Consider the following 20,719-nt stretch of genomic DNA (forward strand, 5'->3'; position numbering starts at 1 on the left):
ACTCTGGTCCTTTAAATTTCGCTGATGTGACACACCATCGTGGGGGTGAACTGATACAATTTAAGCTGTATAATTCTCCTTAAAACATTTTTTTTTTTATTATTATTGAGTAAATAACCCACTGTTTTCTGAGATAATGTACTAATTGAATTATTATTATTATTATTTATTTTTTTTGCTTTTAGACAGTTCAGCTTGTAGAACCAGACGTGACAGCAGACAAGTCATTCTGTAAGAATGTGCATTTTAGTGTTAATGTATCTGTTACTGAACGATGCAGGCCTCACAGTTTGCAGAACTGAAACCTGCACTCCAGACCTGCTTTTTTTTTTCTTTTCTTTTTTTTTTTTTATTCCTTCATCTCTAATATAGTATTTGTGTTGCGATGTTTATTATTTAATGAAACACCCTTTGTTTATGATGCAATAAAACTAACTACATGTGGTGCGAGTCTGGTATATTATTGTGGACAGTTTGTTTATTTGACATAATGTTAAAAAAAAAAAAAAAAACTTCTGTAATGAAAGATGTAGATGTTATGCACTAAACATTCCCTCAGCTGTACTCCATTACTTTTACACTAAGTATTTTGTTGTTGCTGTTTTTGGTTGATTCTGACAAAAATCAGGGGAAGAAATGCCTGCAATCAGCTTGAGGTTGCCACATCAGCTTGTAATCAATATTGTTAGCTATAGCTTTTTACTTGTGAAACGATTAAAAAAAAAATCCTATGGCCATTTTGACCTTTTTTATCATGGTTAAGAAGATTCCATGCATTCCATTTGCTGTATTTTCTGGACTAGAAGTCGTGCTTTTTTTTCACTTATTTGGTTTGTCCTGCGACAGATATTTTGAAGCAGTTTATATATCAAATACTGTTTGCTGCAAGATGACACCATCTAAATGCATCTAACCCACAGTCCAGAGCAGAAAGTGGCAGTAATCTGCCATTAGGCTGGATGCCATCTGCTGTAAAAGATCTGAATGAGGAAAGCATGAGTGAAAGTAAATCAGGTTCTCAGAATGAAAGGCCACAATAAAGGGAGTAACCACACTACCCAACACTCGATTACACTTTGGGACAGGACAGTGAGGACGGCTAGGTTAAGGTAAGGCTAACTATGGTAAGTCCCTTCAACTGCTCCTTTGTTTCACTCAAAGCAACCACAGCAGATCAGTCATGTTCATTTGGCACAAGTTTTACACCAGACACAAAGTAAATTAAAAGTAAGTCCCTTGAGCTGCTCCCTTATTTGTACGTGGGGTCACCACGTTACACATTGAAACCAAGCGCACTAACCACTTGTATGAAAGGGCATACAGTTTAAAAATAGATGGGACCTATGGACTCCTCAAACAAGTCATCCAGATGATCAGTGACTCACTATAGGGTTGCCAACCGTCCCTTGAAAAACGGAATCATCCCTTACTTGGAAATAAAAGTGTGCGTTCCGTATTGACCTGAAACGGGACGCAGTTTGTCCCGTATTTCTGTGAGAATCAAAAAGTCTGTAAAATGTCAATGGAATTGACTGGCGCTTTATATGGAAACTTACGGTAAATTTGATCCCAGCCTCTCTCCTGCTTTTCACCAATGAGCTGACGGACACGAGTTGACAATACAGAATCACTCTTATCTCATTGGTCGAGGGACATCTGCTCGCAAGAAGATACCGACGTCATGAGCCGACGACGGTCGCTGGACGACAATAAAGCAGCATGGCTGATATTGATACAGACACCGACACTGGCACTGCAGATATGTCTACGGACAGCAATGTCTGTAACGTCGTTACTACTCCTAAAAAAAAAACGAATGCAAAAATACAGGGGCGAATGAGAAAAGGAAAATGGCTGGGTGGGAAAGGTGCGCGACAACAGCTATAAGTATTGGTAAGTATTGTTTACTTTTCAGACTTTATTTTTTGCACTTTTTATTACACTAAATGTGTAAATGTACACTGTTACATTGTTTTGGATGATGCAAATTGTTTGTTTTTTTTTGTTAATTTATACAATTTTAAGTTAAGGAATAGCAATAGAGAGAGATTTATTTTTAAATAATTTTTTTAATTTTATGCTTTGAAGCAGGACAGAATGCTCATATTGAAATTGTGAGTGAAAATTTATTTTGCACTAAAAATAAATTGCTAAATCATTTGTTTTCCACGTGTTCATATCAGAACAAATGCATGTATGCATCTACCTAAATTCAGGGTCAAGTCAACAGTCAAATAGTTAAAAATCATTTCACACAGACGCTGGGAAGGGTGAAGGCAATGGTCGGTCGGCCCTGGCGGTGAGGTGTCCCTTATTTATTTTTCAGAGAGTTGGCAACCCTAACTCACTACCACCAGCTAATCAGTTCACTTGACATCAGCATGTGATGTCAATAATGGCAAGGGTCTGACGCAGAGTTTGACACTGAAAACTGCTCTTTTCAATATCTCATCTAGTCCCTGAGATATGGTAATGAATATACAACCCCTGGCAAAAATTATGGAAGCCTCGGAGGATGTTCATTCAGTTGTTTAATTTTGTAGAAAAAAAAGCAGATCACAGACATGACACAAAACTAAAGTCATTTCAAATGGAAACTTTCTGGCTTTAAGAAACACTAAGAAATCACGAAAAAAAATTGTGGCAGTCAGTAACGGTTACTTTTTTAGACCAAGCAGAGGGAAAAAAAATACAGACTCACTCAATTCTGAGGAATAAATTATGGAATCACCCTGTGAATTTTCATCCCCAAAACTAACACCTGCATCATATCAGATCTGCTCGTTAGTCTGCATCTAAAAAGGAGTGATCACACCTTGGAGAGCTGTTGCACCAAGTGAATCATGGCTCCAACACGAGAGATGTCAATTGAAACAAGGAGCGGATTATCAAACTCTTAAGAGGGTAAATCATCACGCAATGTTGCAAAAGATGTTGGTTGTTCAGTCAGCTGTGTCTAAACTTTGGCCCAAATACAAACAACATGGGAAGGTTGTTATAGGCAAACATACTGGTAGACCAAGGAAGACATCAAAGCATCAAGACAGAAAACTTAAAGCAATATGTCTCAAAAATCGAAAATGCACAACAAAACAAATGAACGAATGGGAGGAAACTGGAGTCAACGTCTGTGACCGAACTGTAAGAAACCGCCTAAAGGAAATGGGATTTACATACAGAAAAGCTAAATGAAAGCCATCATTAACACCTAAACAGAAAAAAACAAGGTTATAATGGGCTAAGGAAAAGCAATCGTGGACTGTGGATGACTGGATGAAAGTCATATTCATTGATGAATCTCGAATCTGCATTGGGCAAGGTGATGATGCTGGAACTTTTGCTTGGTGCCGTTCCAATGAGATTTATAAAGATGACTGCCTGAAGAGAACATGTAAATTTCCACAGTCATTGATGATATGGGGCTGCATGTCAGGTAAAGGCACTGGGGAGATGGCTGTCATTACATCATCAATAAATGCACAAGTTTACGTTGATATTTTGGACAATTTTCTTATCAATTGAAAGGATGTTTGGGGATGATGAAATCATTTCTCAAGATGATAATGCATCTTGCCATAGAGCAAAAACTGAAAACATTCCTTGCAAAAAGACACATAGGGTCAATGTCATGGCCTGCAAATAGTCCGGATCTTAATCCAATTGAAAATCTTTGGTGGAAGTTGAAGAAAATGGTCCATGACAAGGCTCCAACCTGCAAAGCTGATCTGGCAACAGCAATTAGAGAAAGTTGGAGCCAGATTGATGAAGAGTACTGTTTCTCACTCATTAAGTCCATGCCTCAGAGACTGCAAGCTGTTATAAAAGCCAGAGGTGGTGCAACAAAATATAGTGATGTGTTGGAGCGTTCTTTTGTTTTTCATAATTCCATAATTTTTTCCTCAGAATTGAGTGATTCCATTTTTTTTCCCCCTCTGCTTGGTCTAAAAAAGTAACCGTTACTGACTGCCACAATTTTTTTTTCCTGATTTCTTATAGTGTTTCTTAAAGCCAGAAAGTTGTCATTTGAAATGACTTTAGTTTTGTGTCATGTCTGTGATCTGCTTTTTTCTACAAAATTAAACAACTGAATGAACATCCTCCGAGGCCGGTGATTCCATAATTTTTGCCAGGGGTTGTATTCTCGTCAGTGACGTCTGATTTGACCTTGAGTTTGGATCTGTAACCTTGACAGGGCTGCCCTACATCCTAGAGTGTAACATCATCTCGTATTAGAAATGAGGCCACTCTGAGGATGAACGTGCTACTTTTCATTCATGACGTTAATCAAGTATAACTGAACTGTGTGTCCTTTGAGGTGACACTTCACCTGCACTTCACTCACTCTTATTTCACTCGTGCATTTAAAATGACTGACAGCAGGAATAACAAACTCACTTCTCTGAACACTATTCTTACATCACTTTATCTTATTTTCAACAGAAAATATGAAAAAACATGAATGCTCACTACTTTGTTCTAAATAGGTCAGGTGAACCTGCCTGGCTACAACCTTTTCAAATCATGCAGATGTTAATGTGGACTCATTTTACAGTCTTAATTATACTCTGGATTCATCATTGCACCAGGCCGCACCCTGTAGCTCTGTTTCCCTGGATACCAAACAGATATGAGGGCAAAGGGCCACGGCTGCCTACACGTCACCTGGACCTGAATTCCTGAAAGAAACACGTGGTTACTTATTGCTAAGGCAAAAAGGACCTTCCAGACTAATCAGGTATGGGGTTGTGTCAGTGCCCTTGGCAAAAGTAATTTACACTTCTGTGATGGGAACATTAATGCAGACATATATACTGAGATTTTAGACTAACATATGGTGCCTTCAAGGCGACATCTTCAGGGAGGTCCATGCATTTTTCAACAAGACAATGCAAAACCACATTCTGCACACATTACAAAGACGTGACTGCAGAAGAAGAGGATATGAATACTGAACTGTCCTGCCTGCAGTCCTTACCTGTCCCCAGTAGAGAATGTGTAGAGAATTTTGAAACAAATGCAACAATGACCCCGCACTGTTGCACACGTTTGCAGAAAGAATGGTGTTTCGTGACCAAGCTACACCTTTGAGACACAAATTCACCATAAGCAGCTTTCAGTCACCAAGCACAAAGTTAACACACCGAGGTGCAATGCGCATTTGATCCAGACATTAAAGGTCCCTTTCATGTAAGTGGTAAATGGACTGCATTTATATAGTGCTTTTCCATCTGCATCAGATTCACCCCGATGTCAGGGTGCTGCCATATAAGGTGCTCACTACACACCGGGAACAATAGGGGATTAGTAGGGGTGTCCCCTACGATCCAGGGGTGGGAAGCTACCACTTGTTTGCGATCATATACAAATTATCGTTTATTCCATGCAGATCAAAGCCTGTTGACGAGTCTCACTGTCCTTTTGTTCATGAGAACAAAGCGTTTCCTGCTCCATTGTTTATCAACTTGTATAGATGCTGTACATCTGGAAAATAAAGCTATTCTATTCTCTTCTAAGCTCACTCAGTGTGTCGACTCATTTTTCTTCTCATGGTCGTTTTTGACAGCACTGAGATATGTAGACGTTTTGCGCAGTGGCACACGGCCGCATCACCAGGAGCCTGGCTCCAAAGCTCCACACTGGTGACCCTTCTACTTCTACATTGGTGACCCCGACGTCCGCTCTGAAGGGTGAACAGACACGATCACGCCGGTATCGCAAGACCAAACAGTTCCCCCTAAAAATTGGTCCACCCTGCCTTCACTGCGCATGCGTCATTAGCCACAGTTCACCGATTATCACCTTGTTTCTGCTTAAAACTGCACTCCAGTCATCATCTATCTCAGCGACAGATATCTGAAGCTTTTGTACAACAATCAAGTCCACATAAATTCAACATTATTTCACCATAAAAGACGGAGGAAGCGATCAGAGCGCAGCAGCTATACGAGCTGCTAACTGATGTGTTCACTGCATGTCATTTCAAAGCGTCACCAAGTATCGCCTTGTTTCTGCTTAAAACTGACTTTAGAATGATTAAGAGGTTTTACATTGTCATCTGATTGTTAATAATCTCATTAATCCATTTGATCGCTTTGGGTGAAGAGACTGTCTCAGAGCACCGAAATGACGCATGCACAGTGGAGGCAGGGCAGACCGATTCTTAGGGGGGACCATTCGGTCTGCGACACCGGCCATCTCGGAGGCTGCTTCATCAACTGACGGCCCGCACTTCGGCTGCAGCTCCATCCCTCGAACGCTACAACAGAATGGGGCAAAATAACACTTGCAGTGCTTTATGCAGTAATGCATGTACATTAATTAAATGAAGCTGACCGGAAACCAGCACGAAATATCTTGAGTTTATTCTGTCTGCAAGGAAATTAAATAGAAATTTGTATAACATCTCTCATCCAAGAAACACAGGTCGAGGTGCTTTACATGAAGATAAATCATTAACATATCTGCACTGAAAGTATCACACAGAAGCTCATCTGTTTTTATATAATCTCTTTCATAGCTTTTTGAACATAACTTCCAGTGTTTTTCTTTTCCTTTGCTTAATTTCCTCCGCACTGAGTGAAGAGAGACATTTTCTCACACTTTCAGAAACAGTTCCACCTCCAGTAATTCTCCAAACGGAACTCGCATGCTGAGGGAGTGAATGTTCTGTGCGCTCAACCCAAGTTCCAGATGTCCAAACGCCTCAACAAACTGGCAGCCTTATTGGAAAAATGGTAATGTAATGGTCACTTTAAAAGGAAACAGCACATCTTATGGGATGCCACTTTGCCCAGCGTTCCACTCGTATAAAGTACCCACTTCCTGCGTGCAAATAAATGGTGTGTGTGCTTTCAAACTTGATAGAGTACGAACTGCTGAGTGAGGTCCCTGGATTCTTTAACATTTTGAGTTGATTTGTTACCATAAAAGGACTGTAGAACTATGCAGAGAAATAGGTGTCATCTACGGGTGTCACATATGAAAATACTTCATAACACTCAATTTGGAGAAGTCGGGCGTCAGTCCAAACCTAACACGGTTAAAAAGCTGTGCTTGGCTTCTCCAGTCCTGATCACACCCATCAGAGTTAATTAATTAGTGTCCGTATTTTATATACCTGCAACTGGGAAGTGGTCAGTAACTCAAATTATTGCACATTCTTACATCACAGCTGGTTTTGGTTTAACACCACCGTTAGAGCAGGTCCTGTATTTTAATAAAAGGGAGCAGGGGTTTGTAATTTTCCTTTTTTTTCATGTCTTTTATAGCAGCTATGTGCATTGAGAGTTTTAAAATTGTGGGTTTGACGCAGGTGTGAAAGTTTAATCGGAGCTTGTCAGTCTCTCCCTTCTGCTCGTAACATCTTCCCTGTGGCCTGCATGAGTGCAGCAGCCACATGGACCTGCATATGAAATGTGATAAATGTGAGAAGTACAATTTGCAGAAAGCCTATAAGACCTGTTAACTGATTTCATTCAATTTTTTAGTTTTTTTCAAACTAATAATTTGAACAGATTGGCACTTATAAGAAGACATGGCTGAAACTACTGTATTTTCTCCTGTTTTCTTTCAGGTTTTCAACATTTTCAGTATTGCACAATGCTGAATGATTTCCTGGACACGTCCACCAGAAGTATATCTCTGTAAGAGGTGACAGTGACAAACATCTAGAGCATCTAGAGATGCTCATAGACCTCAGCAGTGATGGTAATGACTGTGTCCTCTGTATCAATAAATGCCTGGAGGTGATGAGTAGATGTCTTTGATGCTCAGTCTCTTCAGAGGATCGTTGGGTACCTCTGGAATGGCTTTGTGTCAAACAACTGTTACTTAGGGAAACTAAGATGAAGAGAATCACTTGAATTGTGCATTGCATTTTGGCCACATGGTTCCTTTCTCTGGGTATAAACCAGAATGTAGGTGCCTTAGTGTTGAGGACCCCAGCAACTCTAGACACCTATTGTTCAAATGGCTACGGTAGATAGATGGTTACTTTCTAGAGCTGGAGATGGACTGGTTGTCTGTCTGGGTGACTGCCTTCCAAGATGCATCACAGTTTCCTTTTTTTGGTGGATGTGCTGATGTGCGAATGCAGCGCAAATGTACTTCCAAACCTGACCTGCCCTGAGTTATTCACTAATATGGTCAAATGTAAGGAAATTATATTGATTTTAGTAAAGCTGATGGTTCAGATGGCCAAAATTTCACATAATCCTATTGTTACCTCACAGTATTCAGGACTGTTTGCAATATCTATCGATCTATCTATCTATCTATCTACTCAACAAAAATATAAATGCAACACTTTTGGTTTTGCTCCCATTTTGTATGAGATGAACTCAAAGATCTAAAACTTTTTCCACATACACAATATCACCATTTCTCTCAAATATTGTTCACAAACCAGTCTAAATCTGTGATAGTGAGCACTTCTCCTTTGCTGAGATAATCCATCCCACCTCACAGGTGTGCCATACCAAGATGCTGATTAGACACCATGATTAGTGCACAGGTGTGCCTTAGACTGCCCACAATAAAAGGCCACTCTGAAAGGTGCAGTTTTATCACACAGCACAATGCCACAGATGTCGCAAGATTTGAGGGAGCGTGCAGTTTGCATGTTGACAGCAGGAATGTCAACCAGAGCTGTTGCTCGTGTATTGAATGTTCATTTCTCTACCATAAGCCGTCTCCAAAGTCGTTTCAGAGAATTTGGCAGTACATCCAACCAGCTTCACAACCGCAGACCACGTGTAACCACACCAGCCCAGGACCTCCACATCCAGCATGTTCACCTCCAAGATCGTCTGAGACCAGCCACTCGGACAGCTGCTGAAACAATCGGTTTGCATAACCAAAGAATTTCTGCACAAACTGTCAGAAACCGTCTCAGGGAAGCTCATCTGCATGCTCGTTGTCCTCATCGGGGTCTTGACCTGACTCCAGTTTGTCGTCGTATCCGACTTGAGTGGGCAAATGCTCACATTCGCTGGCGTTTGGCATGTTGGAGAGGTGTTCTCTTCACGGATGATGCGAATGCACTGCATGAGGCAAATGGTGGTCACACCAGATACTGACTGGTATCCCCCCCCCAATAAAACAAAACTGCACCTTTCAGAGTGGCCTTTTATTGTGGGCAGTCTAAGGCACACCTGTGCACTAATCATGGTGTCTAATCAGCATCTTGGTATGGCACACCTGTGAGGTGGGATGGATTATCTCAGCAAAGGAGAAGTGCTCACTATCACAGATTTCGACTGGTTTGTGAACAATATTTGAGGGAAATGGTGATATTGTGTATGTGGAAAAAGTTTTAGATCTTTGAGTTCATCTCATACAAAATGAGAGCAAAACCAAAAGTGTTGCGTTTATATTTTTGTTGAGTGTGTATATATATATATATATATATATATATATATATATATATCCATCCATTTTCTTCCGCTTTATCCATAGTCGGGTCGCGGGGGCAGCAGCTCAAGCAAAGCCGCCCAGACCTCCTGATCCACACACACCTCCCCCAGCTCCTCCGGGGGAACCCCAAGGCGTTCCCAAGCCAGCCGAGAGATGTAATCCTTCCAGCGTGTCCTGGGTCTTCCCCGGGGCCTCCTCCCAATGGGACGTGCCCGGAACACCTCTCCAGCGAGGCGTCCAGGGGGCATATGTGTGACCCCATAAAAATTGTAATAAATCCTACAAAGGTCAAGCAAATTTTTTGACATTAGCTGGACTTAAATTTTAGTCTGTGTATGATCTTTCACCAAAGTTTCAGTTATCTTGGTTGCTTTGCATAAAAGTCATATTCTTTCCAAAATATGCTCCAAATGGTATGATTTGTTGGTGAAATAGGCCTCCAGGCAAAATGTCTTTTGCTTGGTTGACCAACATGTTGGGGAAGACGATTGTCGTCTTCCCCAACATGTTTCCCCAACAACTTTGGGGAATGATCGTTCACAGACTAAAGTTTAAGTCCAGAAAATGTCTTTGTTGGATTTATTGCTATTTTTATGGGTTCTGTTTTTTTGGATCACCCTAAGACACCAGGGACACAAGCTAAGAATGTTGGTTTATTTAAAGTAGTTTTAGGTAAATAGGAGGAACCCTGTCATCAGGTTTGCCTCCTTTCGTGAGTTACTATGGAGACTGATTGAGACAACAAACAAGAAAATGGCACAGAAGGCAAACTAACTATCATGACTATCATGAAGGATTAAACAGCGACTCTTGTTCCGTCACTGCCCCAGTGACCAAACATAAACTGAGTACAGGTTTGCTGTCTGCTGCTACAAACATCGCAGAGCCGCGTACAGACAGGAAACAGTGGTGAGCAGCCACTGTCTGGGCTTAGAGCCAGAACCTTTCTGTCTCCCACACTCCGAGTCCTCTGTATCCCCCTCATTCACTGATCCCTCAAGGCTTACCCAGGCCACGGTGACTGGATTTGTATCAAGCTTTTGGTTAAGTGAGTAAGTTCATTTTTATGCAGTTATGGGTCCAGCAGCCTTTCTGGGTGTGTCAAACCTGCAGTATCTGTGTCTGAACTGCGATAGCACACAGACAGCAGAATCTGGGGCCAAACTCTGTCTTGTTTCACTCTTGCCCTTCAGACAAAACACATCAGATTATTTAACAAGACAATTATAGACCAGCCAACTCAGGAAAACCATAAAATCAGATGTTTTATGCACATCGAAAGGATTATTTTGAAGATTACATTCATGCTCAGTTTTCTTAAAGGTACAGTGTGTAGGATTTAGGGATGTTTCTTTGCAAAAATGGAATGTAGCATCCAGAACCATCTGTTTATTAAACTGCCTGCAACAATGAATATAATCTATTATATAATTTCATAATCTTACAGTCATGATCCAGCAGTCAATTTTCACCTAATCACAGTGCACTTAAGGGGACTAAACTCTCAATTCAGCCTCAGTGTACCACAGTCTACACAAAAAAGTATGCTGGCATCCAAGGGTTGTAACTATGGTGCATCCGGAAAGTATTCACAGTGCTTCACTTTTTCCATATTTTATGTTACAGCCTTATTCCAAAATGAAGTAAATTCATTTTTCCCCTCAAACTTCAACTCACAACACCCCATAATGACAACATGAAAAAAAGTTTTTTCTTTAATTGATTAAAAATAACAAAATGCAGGGGTGGTGGCCAAGTGGTTAATGTGCTTGGTTTCAGTGCAGAAGGTTCCGGGTTCAAAACCCACCCCTGGCACATTTCTCCATGTAATGTGGAGTTGCGTCAAGGGCATCTGGCGTAAAACCTGTGCCAATTCAACATGCAGATCCACCTTGGATATGCTGTGGCGACTCCAAGTGCAAACAAGGGAGCAGCCGAAGGGACTTACATTAAAAATAACAAAATAAGAAATCATACATGCATAAGTATTCACACCCTTTGCTCAATACTTTGTTGATGTACCTTTGGCAGCACTTGAGGCTGTACCTCAAGTGTGGTTGAATATGATGTCACAAGCTTGACACACTTATCTTTGGGTTGTTTTGCCCATTTCTCTTTGCAGCACCTCTCAAGCTCCATCAGGTTGGATGGGGAGTGTCAGTGCACAGACATTTTCAGATCTCTCCAGAGACGTCGGATTCAGGAGTGCATTCGCAGAAGCCACTCCTTTGATATCTTTGGTGTGTGCTTAGGGTCATTGTTCTGCTGAAAGATGAACTGTCACCCCAGCCTGAGGTCAAGTGTGCTCTGGAGCAGTTTTTCATCCAGGATGTCTCTGTACATTGCTGCATTCATCTTTCCCTCAATCCTGACTTGATCCTGCCAATGAAAAACATCCCCACATCATGATGCTACTACCCACATGCGTCACTGTAGGGATGGCGCTTGGTTTTCTCCAAACATGGCGCCTGGCATTCACACCAAAGAGTTCAATCTTTGTCTCATCAGACCAGAGAATTTTGCTTCTAATGGTCTGAGAGTCCTTCAAGTGCCTTTTGGCAAACTCCAGGCGGGCTGTCATGTGCCTTTTACTAAGGAGTACGTTGCTTCTGTCTGGCCACTCTACCTACAGGCCTGATTGGTGGATTGCTGCAAAGATGGTTCTCCTGGAAGATTCTCTTCTCTCCACAGAGGAATGCTGGATCTCTGACAGAGTCACCACTGGGTTCTTGGTCACCTCCCTGGCTAAGGTCCTTCTCCCCCAACCGCTCAGTTTAGACGGGCTGCCAGCTCTACAAAGAGTCCTGGTGGATCTGAACTTCTTCCATTTATGGATGATTGAGGCCACTGTGCTCATTGGGACCTTCAAAGCAGTACAAATGTTTCTGTACCCTTCCCCAGATTTGTGCCTCGAGACAATCCTGTCTCCGAGGTCTACTGACAATTCCTTTGATGCTTGGTTTGTGCTCTGACATGCACTGTCAACTGTGGGTCCTTATATGTAGACAGGTGTGTGTCTTTCCAAATCATGTCCAATCAACTGAATTTACCCCAGGTGTACTCCAGTTAAGCTGTAGAAACATCTCATGGATGATCAGTGGAAACAGGATATACCTGAGCTCAATTATGAGCTTCATGGCAAAGGCTGTGAATACCTATGTAGTACATGTGATTTCTTCATTTTTTTATTGTTAATAAATTTGCAACAATTTTAGTACAAAGGGATGAAAATTATTGGTTGAGCTAATAGGATTTTTAAATAAATGGAATAATTTTGGCTGTGTTCAATGCATGTCCTCCAAAGTAAAGCTCAAACAAGGTCAACATCCAGTGTATTATATGATACGACATATGTATACCGTTAACTTGATAAGTAAGCATGAGAGATGGTGCAAACTATTTCTTTTTCAAACCCTGCCAGCTCAACCAATAATTTTCATAACATTTTGCTAAAATTGGAGCAACTTTAACTTTTAACATCTGTGCAAACTGAAATTGACCTTTGTCACAGTTTTTGCCATTTTTACCCCATAACGCCATAACATTCAGTCATAGATAGTCCAAACTATACCTTTTCGGAATCTTTATAATCAGACAAATAATGTGGTATACTTTTCAATATGATTCAAGCATTTTTCTATTTTGTCCCTGTTGTAATTTTTCATTGACCCCTAACTGGCTACAGCTACCATCCAGGGATGGCCATCATACATTTTTGTATAGGCCGTGGTACCCTAAAGCTGGATTGTAAGTGTCGTTTAGTCCCCTTAAGTGGACCTGCTTGTCCCATAGACTATTAATCCACCTCTACCATTTTGCAGTGCAGCTGGACCACTGATAAAAAGAAGAGAAACCAGTGGTTGCTCCTCTATACAATGCCTACTGGTTGCTAATGCAGTCTATGATTGAGAATCCTCATTTTTGTAGAATGTCATGTCCTGCACATTGCTTATCACAAGAGAACTCAAGGGAGTGTGATTTCGTGTCACCACAGAAACAAAAATGTGAAGTGAAACAAAATCGTGACCGACAATGACACAATACAATTTGCAACCTCACTATGAGATAAAACTACAAACTTACACATTGTAGCTTTAAATTCAGCCTCATGTGTGTACCATTCCCCATGCGACCATCCGGTCTCTCATTTCATCAGCAGCTAAAAACAAACACTGAGGTCAGGTGAACTCTCCAGCGTCCTTTATAAAAATATGCTTTTTCTGTTTGCTGATGTCAGATTGGAAGCAGCTGTTTTTCTGATCACATTACCACGTTTGTCCTGAGTTTCCCCTCTTTTGTCGCTCTTTCCTGCTTTTCTGCGCTCACTAACTTTCCACTGAATGTGTTAATCCCACAAGCCTGTCTGCCTGATCTGTGGATGGTTTGTCAGGGTCAGGGCCAAAACTGAAAGACGAAAAGAGTGAAAGAGGACTCTGAATTCATTCAGAAAATGTTGCCATGTTTCAAAAATCAAATCATTCACTTTTCAGGGGTTTTAAGTTATACAAGTAATCTAAAAAATGATTTTGTGTGTGTGTGTGTCATTTGCCTTAAACAGCTACAAAGCTGAGAGGGCACTAAAGCAGAGGAAAAAAACATCTATTTCACTGGGCGAGAGGCGGGTACACCCTGGATAGGCTGCCTTTGTATCGCAGGTCCGACACATAAAGACAAACACATTCACACCTATGGTCAATTTTCAAGCCACCACTCTTTTGAAGTAGGAGGAAGCCAGATCACCCAGAGGGAATCGATGCAGACATTGGGAGAACGTGGTAACTTCACCAAGAACCAACCACATTGGAAGCGAACCCTGGGCCTGGTTTTCACAAAGCGGTCTAATCTTTCAGTCTACTAAGCTCACTTAGTGGACTGTGGTTAGTCGCCCAACATTAGCCATCTTTTCTCCATTTCACATCAATGGCTAAACTTGTAGATTACATTAGTCGACAATTTTCACAGGCATAGCGGCCTCACGAGTGCCGTTGCCAAGAAACTCCTCCAATGCAAGAGAGTTTTGTTTAATTGGTCGCAACTCCAACGTGTGTGTTAGACTCCCGTCCGTTCCCGTGATGTGTGCCCAATCCCCCCTGCACCCGCAAAACTGAGAATTTTTTGCCCACACAATAATAGAAATGCATTGATTTGTTCTGTGTTCTGTGTTCTCCCCTCCTGCAGAAGAAAACGCATCATTTAAGGTATTAATAAAGAGATTTGTGGGGTTGTTTGTTTCATTTCCCTGGCCTGTATGTCTTTTGACACACTAATCAGGAATAGTGCTCCTATTTCATTGTTTTTTCATTTAGTGTAAAGACGGTTTCATATGTGTGCCATATATGGGTATCCAGTGTTGCTATGGTAACTGTCGCTGCGGCTGTGTCTGTGTGCGTACCCGTTGCTGTCCGCTCATCAGTGCCCAATCAACATCTATCGCAATTTGGCACACGGTCGACTTGGAGACACGGATGGTGTTGCCGATAACCTGCTGAAAGGTCCCACGGGCACCACTTTTGAGGTAAGTTTTGTCGACTAAAATAAGATCAGCCTCCTCTGTAGCAGGCTAAAAGCTTTGTCTTGTAACGTAAAATTTTAGCCGACTAAGTTTTTTTGTACGACTATTGTCAAAAGATTACTCAACTAAGTGAGTTTAGTCAATTAAACAAGATTAGACCACTTTATGAAACCAGGCCCTGGACTTTCTCAATGTGAGGCAATAGTGTTAACAAGCCACTGTGCTGCCTGCACATATATGTCTCACAAAAATGTAGTTGTTTCAGGACCAAAAGGACATTTCTAAGCACAGTCATAGCAGAGCAGGTGACACAGTGGGATAGGAGTTGCACAACCAATATGTAGACCAGGGTTTGATGCCTGGTGATGCTACCTGTCTGTGTCTCTGGACAAGACAATTCTAGATTGTTGCATCATGCATCATGTCCCATCCAGGGGGTGTCGTAGACTTGGCAGCTGCAGAATTCGGAGATCCGGCAACAATGGATGTCAGTGCCTGCCGTATAAGACTTAGTTCTTACTTCTACAGTCACAGCATTATGGGAATATGCAGACATTTACCATGAAACACCAAACATGTTAAACTGTGAAAGGTGGATAAAAACAGATTTCACACTATATAGAGATGAAAAATGCAATATAGAAAACATGACAATGTTTTCACTTCTGTCCTCCTTTGGGTTTCACATTTCACCCTTTGACAATGTTGTGTGGCTGATATGATCTACGTTCCTGGATTGGTTTGGACTACAGCAAGTTATTTTTGCTTTGACTGTCCAAGGGGCCACTTTTGGAAAGAGTAACATGGCCTGTGGGCCTGTCAGTCTGAGCATACCCATGTAAACCTATGGTGCAAGGTGCCGTCAGAATCTGTTTGCACAGTCTGTGCAAAAAAAAAAAAAAAAATGTGACAACATGCACAGTGAAGATGCAAGATTTTTATTATTTTACTTATTTATTTATTTTTGCCTTTATTTTGGAGTCAGGGAAAAGCCTTCTTTTCTACGGCAACCCCCCCACCCCACCGCTACCCTACCAAAAAGAAAAACCCCTCTCCCTCATACATCTGTCAACTTTATTAAACCAGACTACATGGACATCTGTGAAGCTAATATAACAAATATATTCTGACTGTACCTGAGCCAGAACTTTTACAGACAATGAATAATGTTCAAAAAAACAAAAGCATCACAGTCATGCCGTATGAGCATTGTCTTATTTATAATATATATATGTGTGTGTGTGTGTGTGTGTGTAAATTAATTAATTATACATTTACTGTTATTTAAATTAATCATTATTATATGTTATTTTTATTAATAATTATAGGCTATAGTCTTACTTACAATTTGTACATGTTCAACAAAGCCCCTCTATCAATCCATCATAAACATTATTTACATTTTAACGGCGTCTGCAGGAGATAGTGCATGTGTGCATACATGAGCCTTTGACAACAGTGAAGTTAGCTTTGAGTTAGCTGACATTAGCATGCACACTGACATCCGTGAAATGTGTTGTAAATCACAGAGGTGTTATCAGGTTACAAAAACAGAGTTTTCAGCTTTAGACGTGTTTATTTCTTGCAAGCTTTTACATAATATATGACAAAGAGGTTATATTTACACACAAATGAAATGCTAGCTAGCTAGACCAACCAATGACATCATGGTGCTGCTCTGCTCCGATTAATCGTGAGTTAACTACAGACAATCATGGAATTAATCACAATTAAATATTTAAAATCTATTGACATCCCTAATATAAATATGATAATGTAGTCCATAAATAAATGTATATATAAATAAATAAAAGAACCTGTCTTTTAGGTAAACGACAATCTCTTGGACGAGCTTGTGTGAAGCAGCGTTGCTGCTGAGAATGATGGGACGATGACTGAACAACAACCCAAAGGATTTGGACGAGAATGTAACAACAGGTTCTGTAATGACAGGAGACATGACAGACATAACTAATAATCAGAACATGTTATCAGCCACAGAACATCACATGTGACTCCGTCAAGGGTTCAAACTGTCTCTAAACTGAGACTGTTGCATGTTGGAAAGTCTGTCAGCTGCAATCCTTTGCCAGGCTCCACCTGTGTCTTATCTTCAAATGAGGTCATAAATTAAAAACAGTGATCTAACACATTGCCTGGGGACACTGTGGTGTTGCGTAGAAACACACGGTAGGGTTCAGCTCTTAATGAGTGGTGTGTGCTAATATGGACAGTAGGTCTTATATTTATAGACTTTTTGCACCACAGACAATGGGGCTATTTGCATCACAGACTTCACCCACTGATGTCACATCACATTTTTTCTTTGCCAAGTATCCCGAAAATGTAAAAGGCTCCTGTGTGTGCGTGTGTATACAATGGATGTACTGTGCACGCTGCCAACAGAAGAAGATGCGCTGAGCTAAAGCGCTGCAAGTGTTTTTGGGTTATTATGAGTGAGGGCTGGAATGTGAAGATGACAGGATGGGTGTGACAAGTAATGAAAAGCTCTCAAGACTGACATTTCTTATTGAACTCACATGTAGTGACACAGAACTGTGAATCCATATTTTAAAAAGGACTTTTTATGTTACAGTGCATCCAGAAAGTATCAAAGTACACTTCACTTTTTCCACATTTTATGTTGCAGCCTTTTTTCAAAATGGATGAAATAAAATTTTTTTCCTGCAAAATTCTACACACAACACCCCATAATGACAATATGAAAAAAGTTTTTTTTTTTTGTTTTTTTTTTAGATTTTTGCAATTTTTTTAAATACAAAAAAAAAAGAAATCACATGTACTTGATTGGACATGATTTGGAAAGACACACACCTGTCTACATATAAGGTCCCACTGTTGACAGTGCATGTCAGAGCACAAACCAAGCATGAAGTCAAAGGAATTGTCTGTAGACCTCTGAGACAGGATTGTCTCGAGGCACAAATCTGGGGAAGGGTACAGAAACATTTCTGCTACTTTGCAGGTCCCATAGGGCACAGTGACCTCCATCATCCGTAAATGGAAGAAGTTCAGATCCACCAGGACTCTTCCTAGACCTGGCTGCCATCTAAACGGAGCGATTGGGGGAGAAGGGCCTTAGTCAGGGAGGTGACTTTCCGGATGCGCTGTATGTCTGCAGTTTTACATTTCCTATCCAATGAAACATAAATCACACTAACATCCAAATGCTGGGACAAAGGAATGGTGCACTGGTGGGATCTTTTTTTGCGCACACTTTTCCTGCCACGACCTCGACCAATATTAAAGTATTTCACAAAATGCTTCAGTGGCTCAGACGTGTTCCCACGTTATGAAAACACACTGTAGGGACCGTCCAGGGCCTATCGCTTGGGAAAACAGCCGCCCTTTCTTTGCCCTGCAAGGAAATCAAATGTTTGTGTTATGGGGAAGCGGTTTCCATGGAGACCAGGGTTTCTCAGACAAGCAGCAGTTATTTGTAACGTCTCTCGCTATTAAAGTGAACAAAAAAAATCTTGTGTTGCTGGGAATCAAACCAACAATGCTTCTGTTAACCTAAGCCAGTTGTTCCCAAATGTTTTTCTTGCATGCATGCACATACACTCATTAAAACTTTTTAAAACAGTTTGTCACTCACAACTGAAACTAAGGTGTGCAGGATTTATTGCTATTCATTAGCAGAAATGGAATATGAGATTATACACGTTGCTTATCACGAGAAAAGGCAAGTGAGTACGAATACCCATCACCAAAGAAGCAAAAACATGAACTAAATCAAAATCATGACTGATGTCATACTGTAGTCCGCATGCTCACCACTAGATGGCGCCAAATCCTACACATAGTAGCTTTATTTTCTTTACAGTTTTTCTAGGTTTATATATATAATTTTTGCTTTAGTTCATCCAAAGGGGAAAAAAGACAGAAAAGACCTTGGACTTGTGCTTGAATCCCAACCTGGGAACCAGAGACCTAAGCAACACATCATCTAACACCATCTATGTGTCCATCTGAAATGTCAAGCTCTATGTGTTTAGAAATAATTGGTCCTGTGGATGTTGCCAGATCTGCAGCTGAAAAAAATCCACCCAGCCACAAATACGTTAATTTGATTTGGACCAAGTAGAAACTCATGAAAGAAAACCACAAAATCTTATGGTCCCCTTCAACAGGAAAGAATGTGGTTTACCCGCTAAGAATAAAAAAGTAAACTGTATCCAGTGGTGAAGAAAAAAAATGTATTTTGTCAATGTGGGTAATCAGTTCCTCATCATAAAATTGTCCTGTTACATACTGTTTTTGTGTGTTTTACAGGTTACTTTGCTGGGTTTAACTGTGAAGCAAAATGGCATTTACCAGCCTCAGTGGCTGTTGCCATGGAAACACATGATGGCAGCAAGTTGCCAGATTGCATTCAAAAGTTGGTTACAAACTCAAGACGTGGGGGTAAAATAAATAATCCATTCTCTCAAAAATATGCCTGGTACTGCACTTTATGTACTCCAGAATAGCAACTCAATAGTAAATACATATTACACTGAACAAAAATATAAATGCAACACTTTTGTTTTTACTCCCATTTTTCATGAGCTGAACTCAAAGATCGAAAACATTTTCTATATACACATAATACCTATTTCTCACAAATATTGTTCATAAATCTGTCTAAATCTGTATTAATGAGCACTTCCATCCCACCTCACAGGTGTGGCACATCAAGATGCTGATTAGACAGCATGATTATTGCACAGGTGTGCCTTAGGCTGGCCACAATAAAAGGCCACTCTAAAATGTGCAGTTTCTCTTTATTGGGGATGTCTGGGGGCTCAGAAATCCAGTCAGTCCCTGGTGTGACCACCATTGTTTTAGATCTTTGAGTTCAACTCATGAAAAATGGAAGCAAAAACAAAAGTGTTGCGTTTATATTTTTGGACAGTGTATATATATTTTTAAATATATGCAAATATATGTAAACAGGTTCCAGCATATACATACAGTAGTGTTCAGAATAATAGTAGTGCTATGTGACTAAAAAGATTAATCCAGGTTTTGAGTATATTTCTTATTGTTACATGGGAAACAAGGTACCAGTAGATTCTCACAAATCCAACAAGACCAAGCATTCATGATATGCACACTCTTAAGGCTACGAAATTGGGCTATTAGTAAAAAAAAAACTAGAAAAGGGGGTGTTCACAATAATAGTAGTGTGGCATTCAGTCAGTGAGCTTGTCAATTTTGTAGAACAAACAGGTGTGAATCAGGTGTCCCCTATGTAAGGATGAAGCCAGCACCTGTTGAACATGCTTTTCTCTTTGAAAGCCTGAGGAAAATGGGACGTTCAAGACATTGTTCAGAAGAACAACGTAGTTTGATTAAAAAGTTGATTGGAGAGGGGGAAACGTATACGCAGGTACAAAACATATAGGCTGTTCATCTACAATGATCTCCAATACTTTAAAATGGACAAAAAAAAAAAAAAAAAAAAACAGACGCGTGGAAGAAAACAGAAAACAACCATCAAAATGGATAGAAGAATAACCACAATGGCAAAGGCTCACCCACTGATCAGCTCCAGGATGATCAAAGACAGTCTGGAGTTACCTGTAAGTGCTGTGACAGTTAGAAGACGCCTGTGTGAAGCTAATTTATTTGCAAGAATCCGCCGCAAAGTCCCTCTGTTAAATAAAAGACGTGCAGAAGAGGTTACAATTTGCCAATGAACACATTGACTGGCCTAAAGAGAAATGGAGGAATATTTTGTGGACTGATGAGAGTAAAATTGTTCTTTTTGGGTCCAAGGGCCGCAGA

Source organism: Thalassophryne amazonica, chromosome 19 (genome assembly GCF_902500255.1).
Source record: "Thalassophryne amazonica chromosome 19, fThaAma1.1, whole genome shotgun sequence".
In the NCBI taxonomy this organism is placed as follows: domain Eukaryota; kingdom Metazoa; phylum Chordata; class Actinopteri; order Batrachoidiformes; family Batrachoididae; genus Thalassophryne; species Thalassophryne amazonica.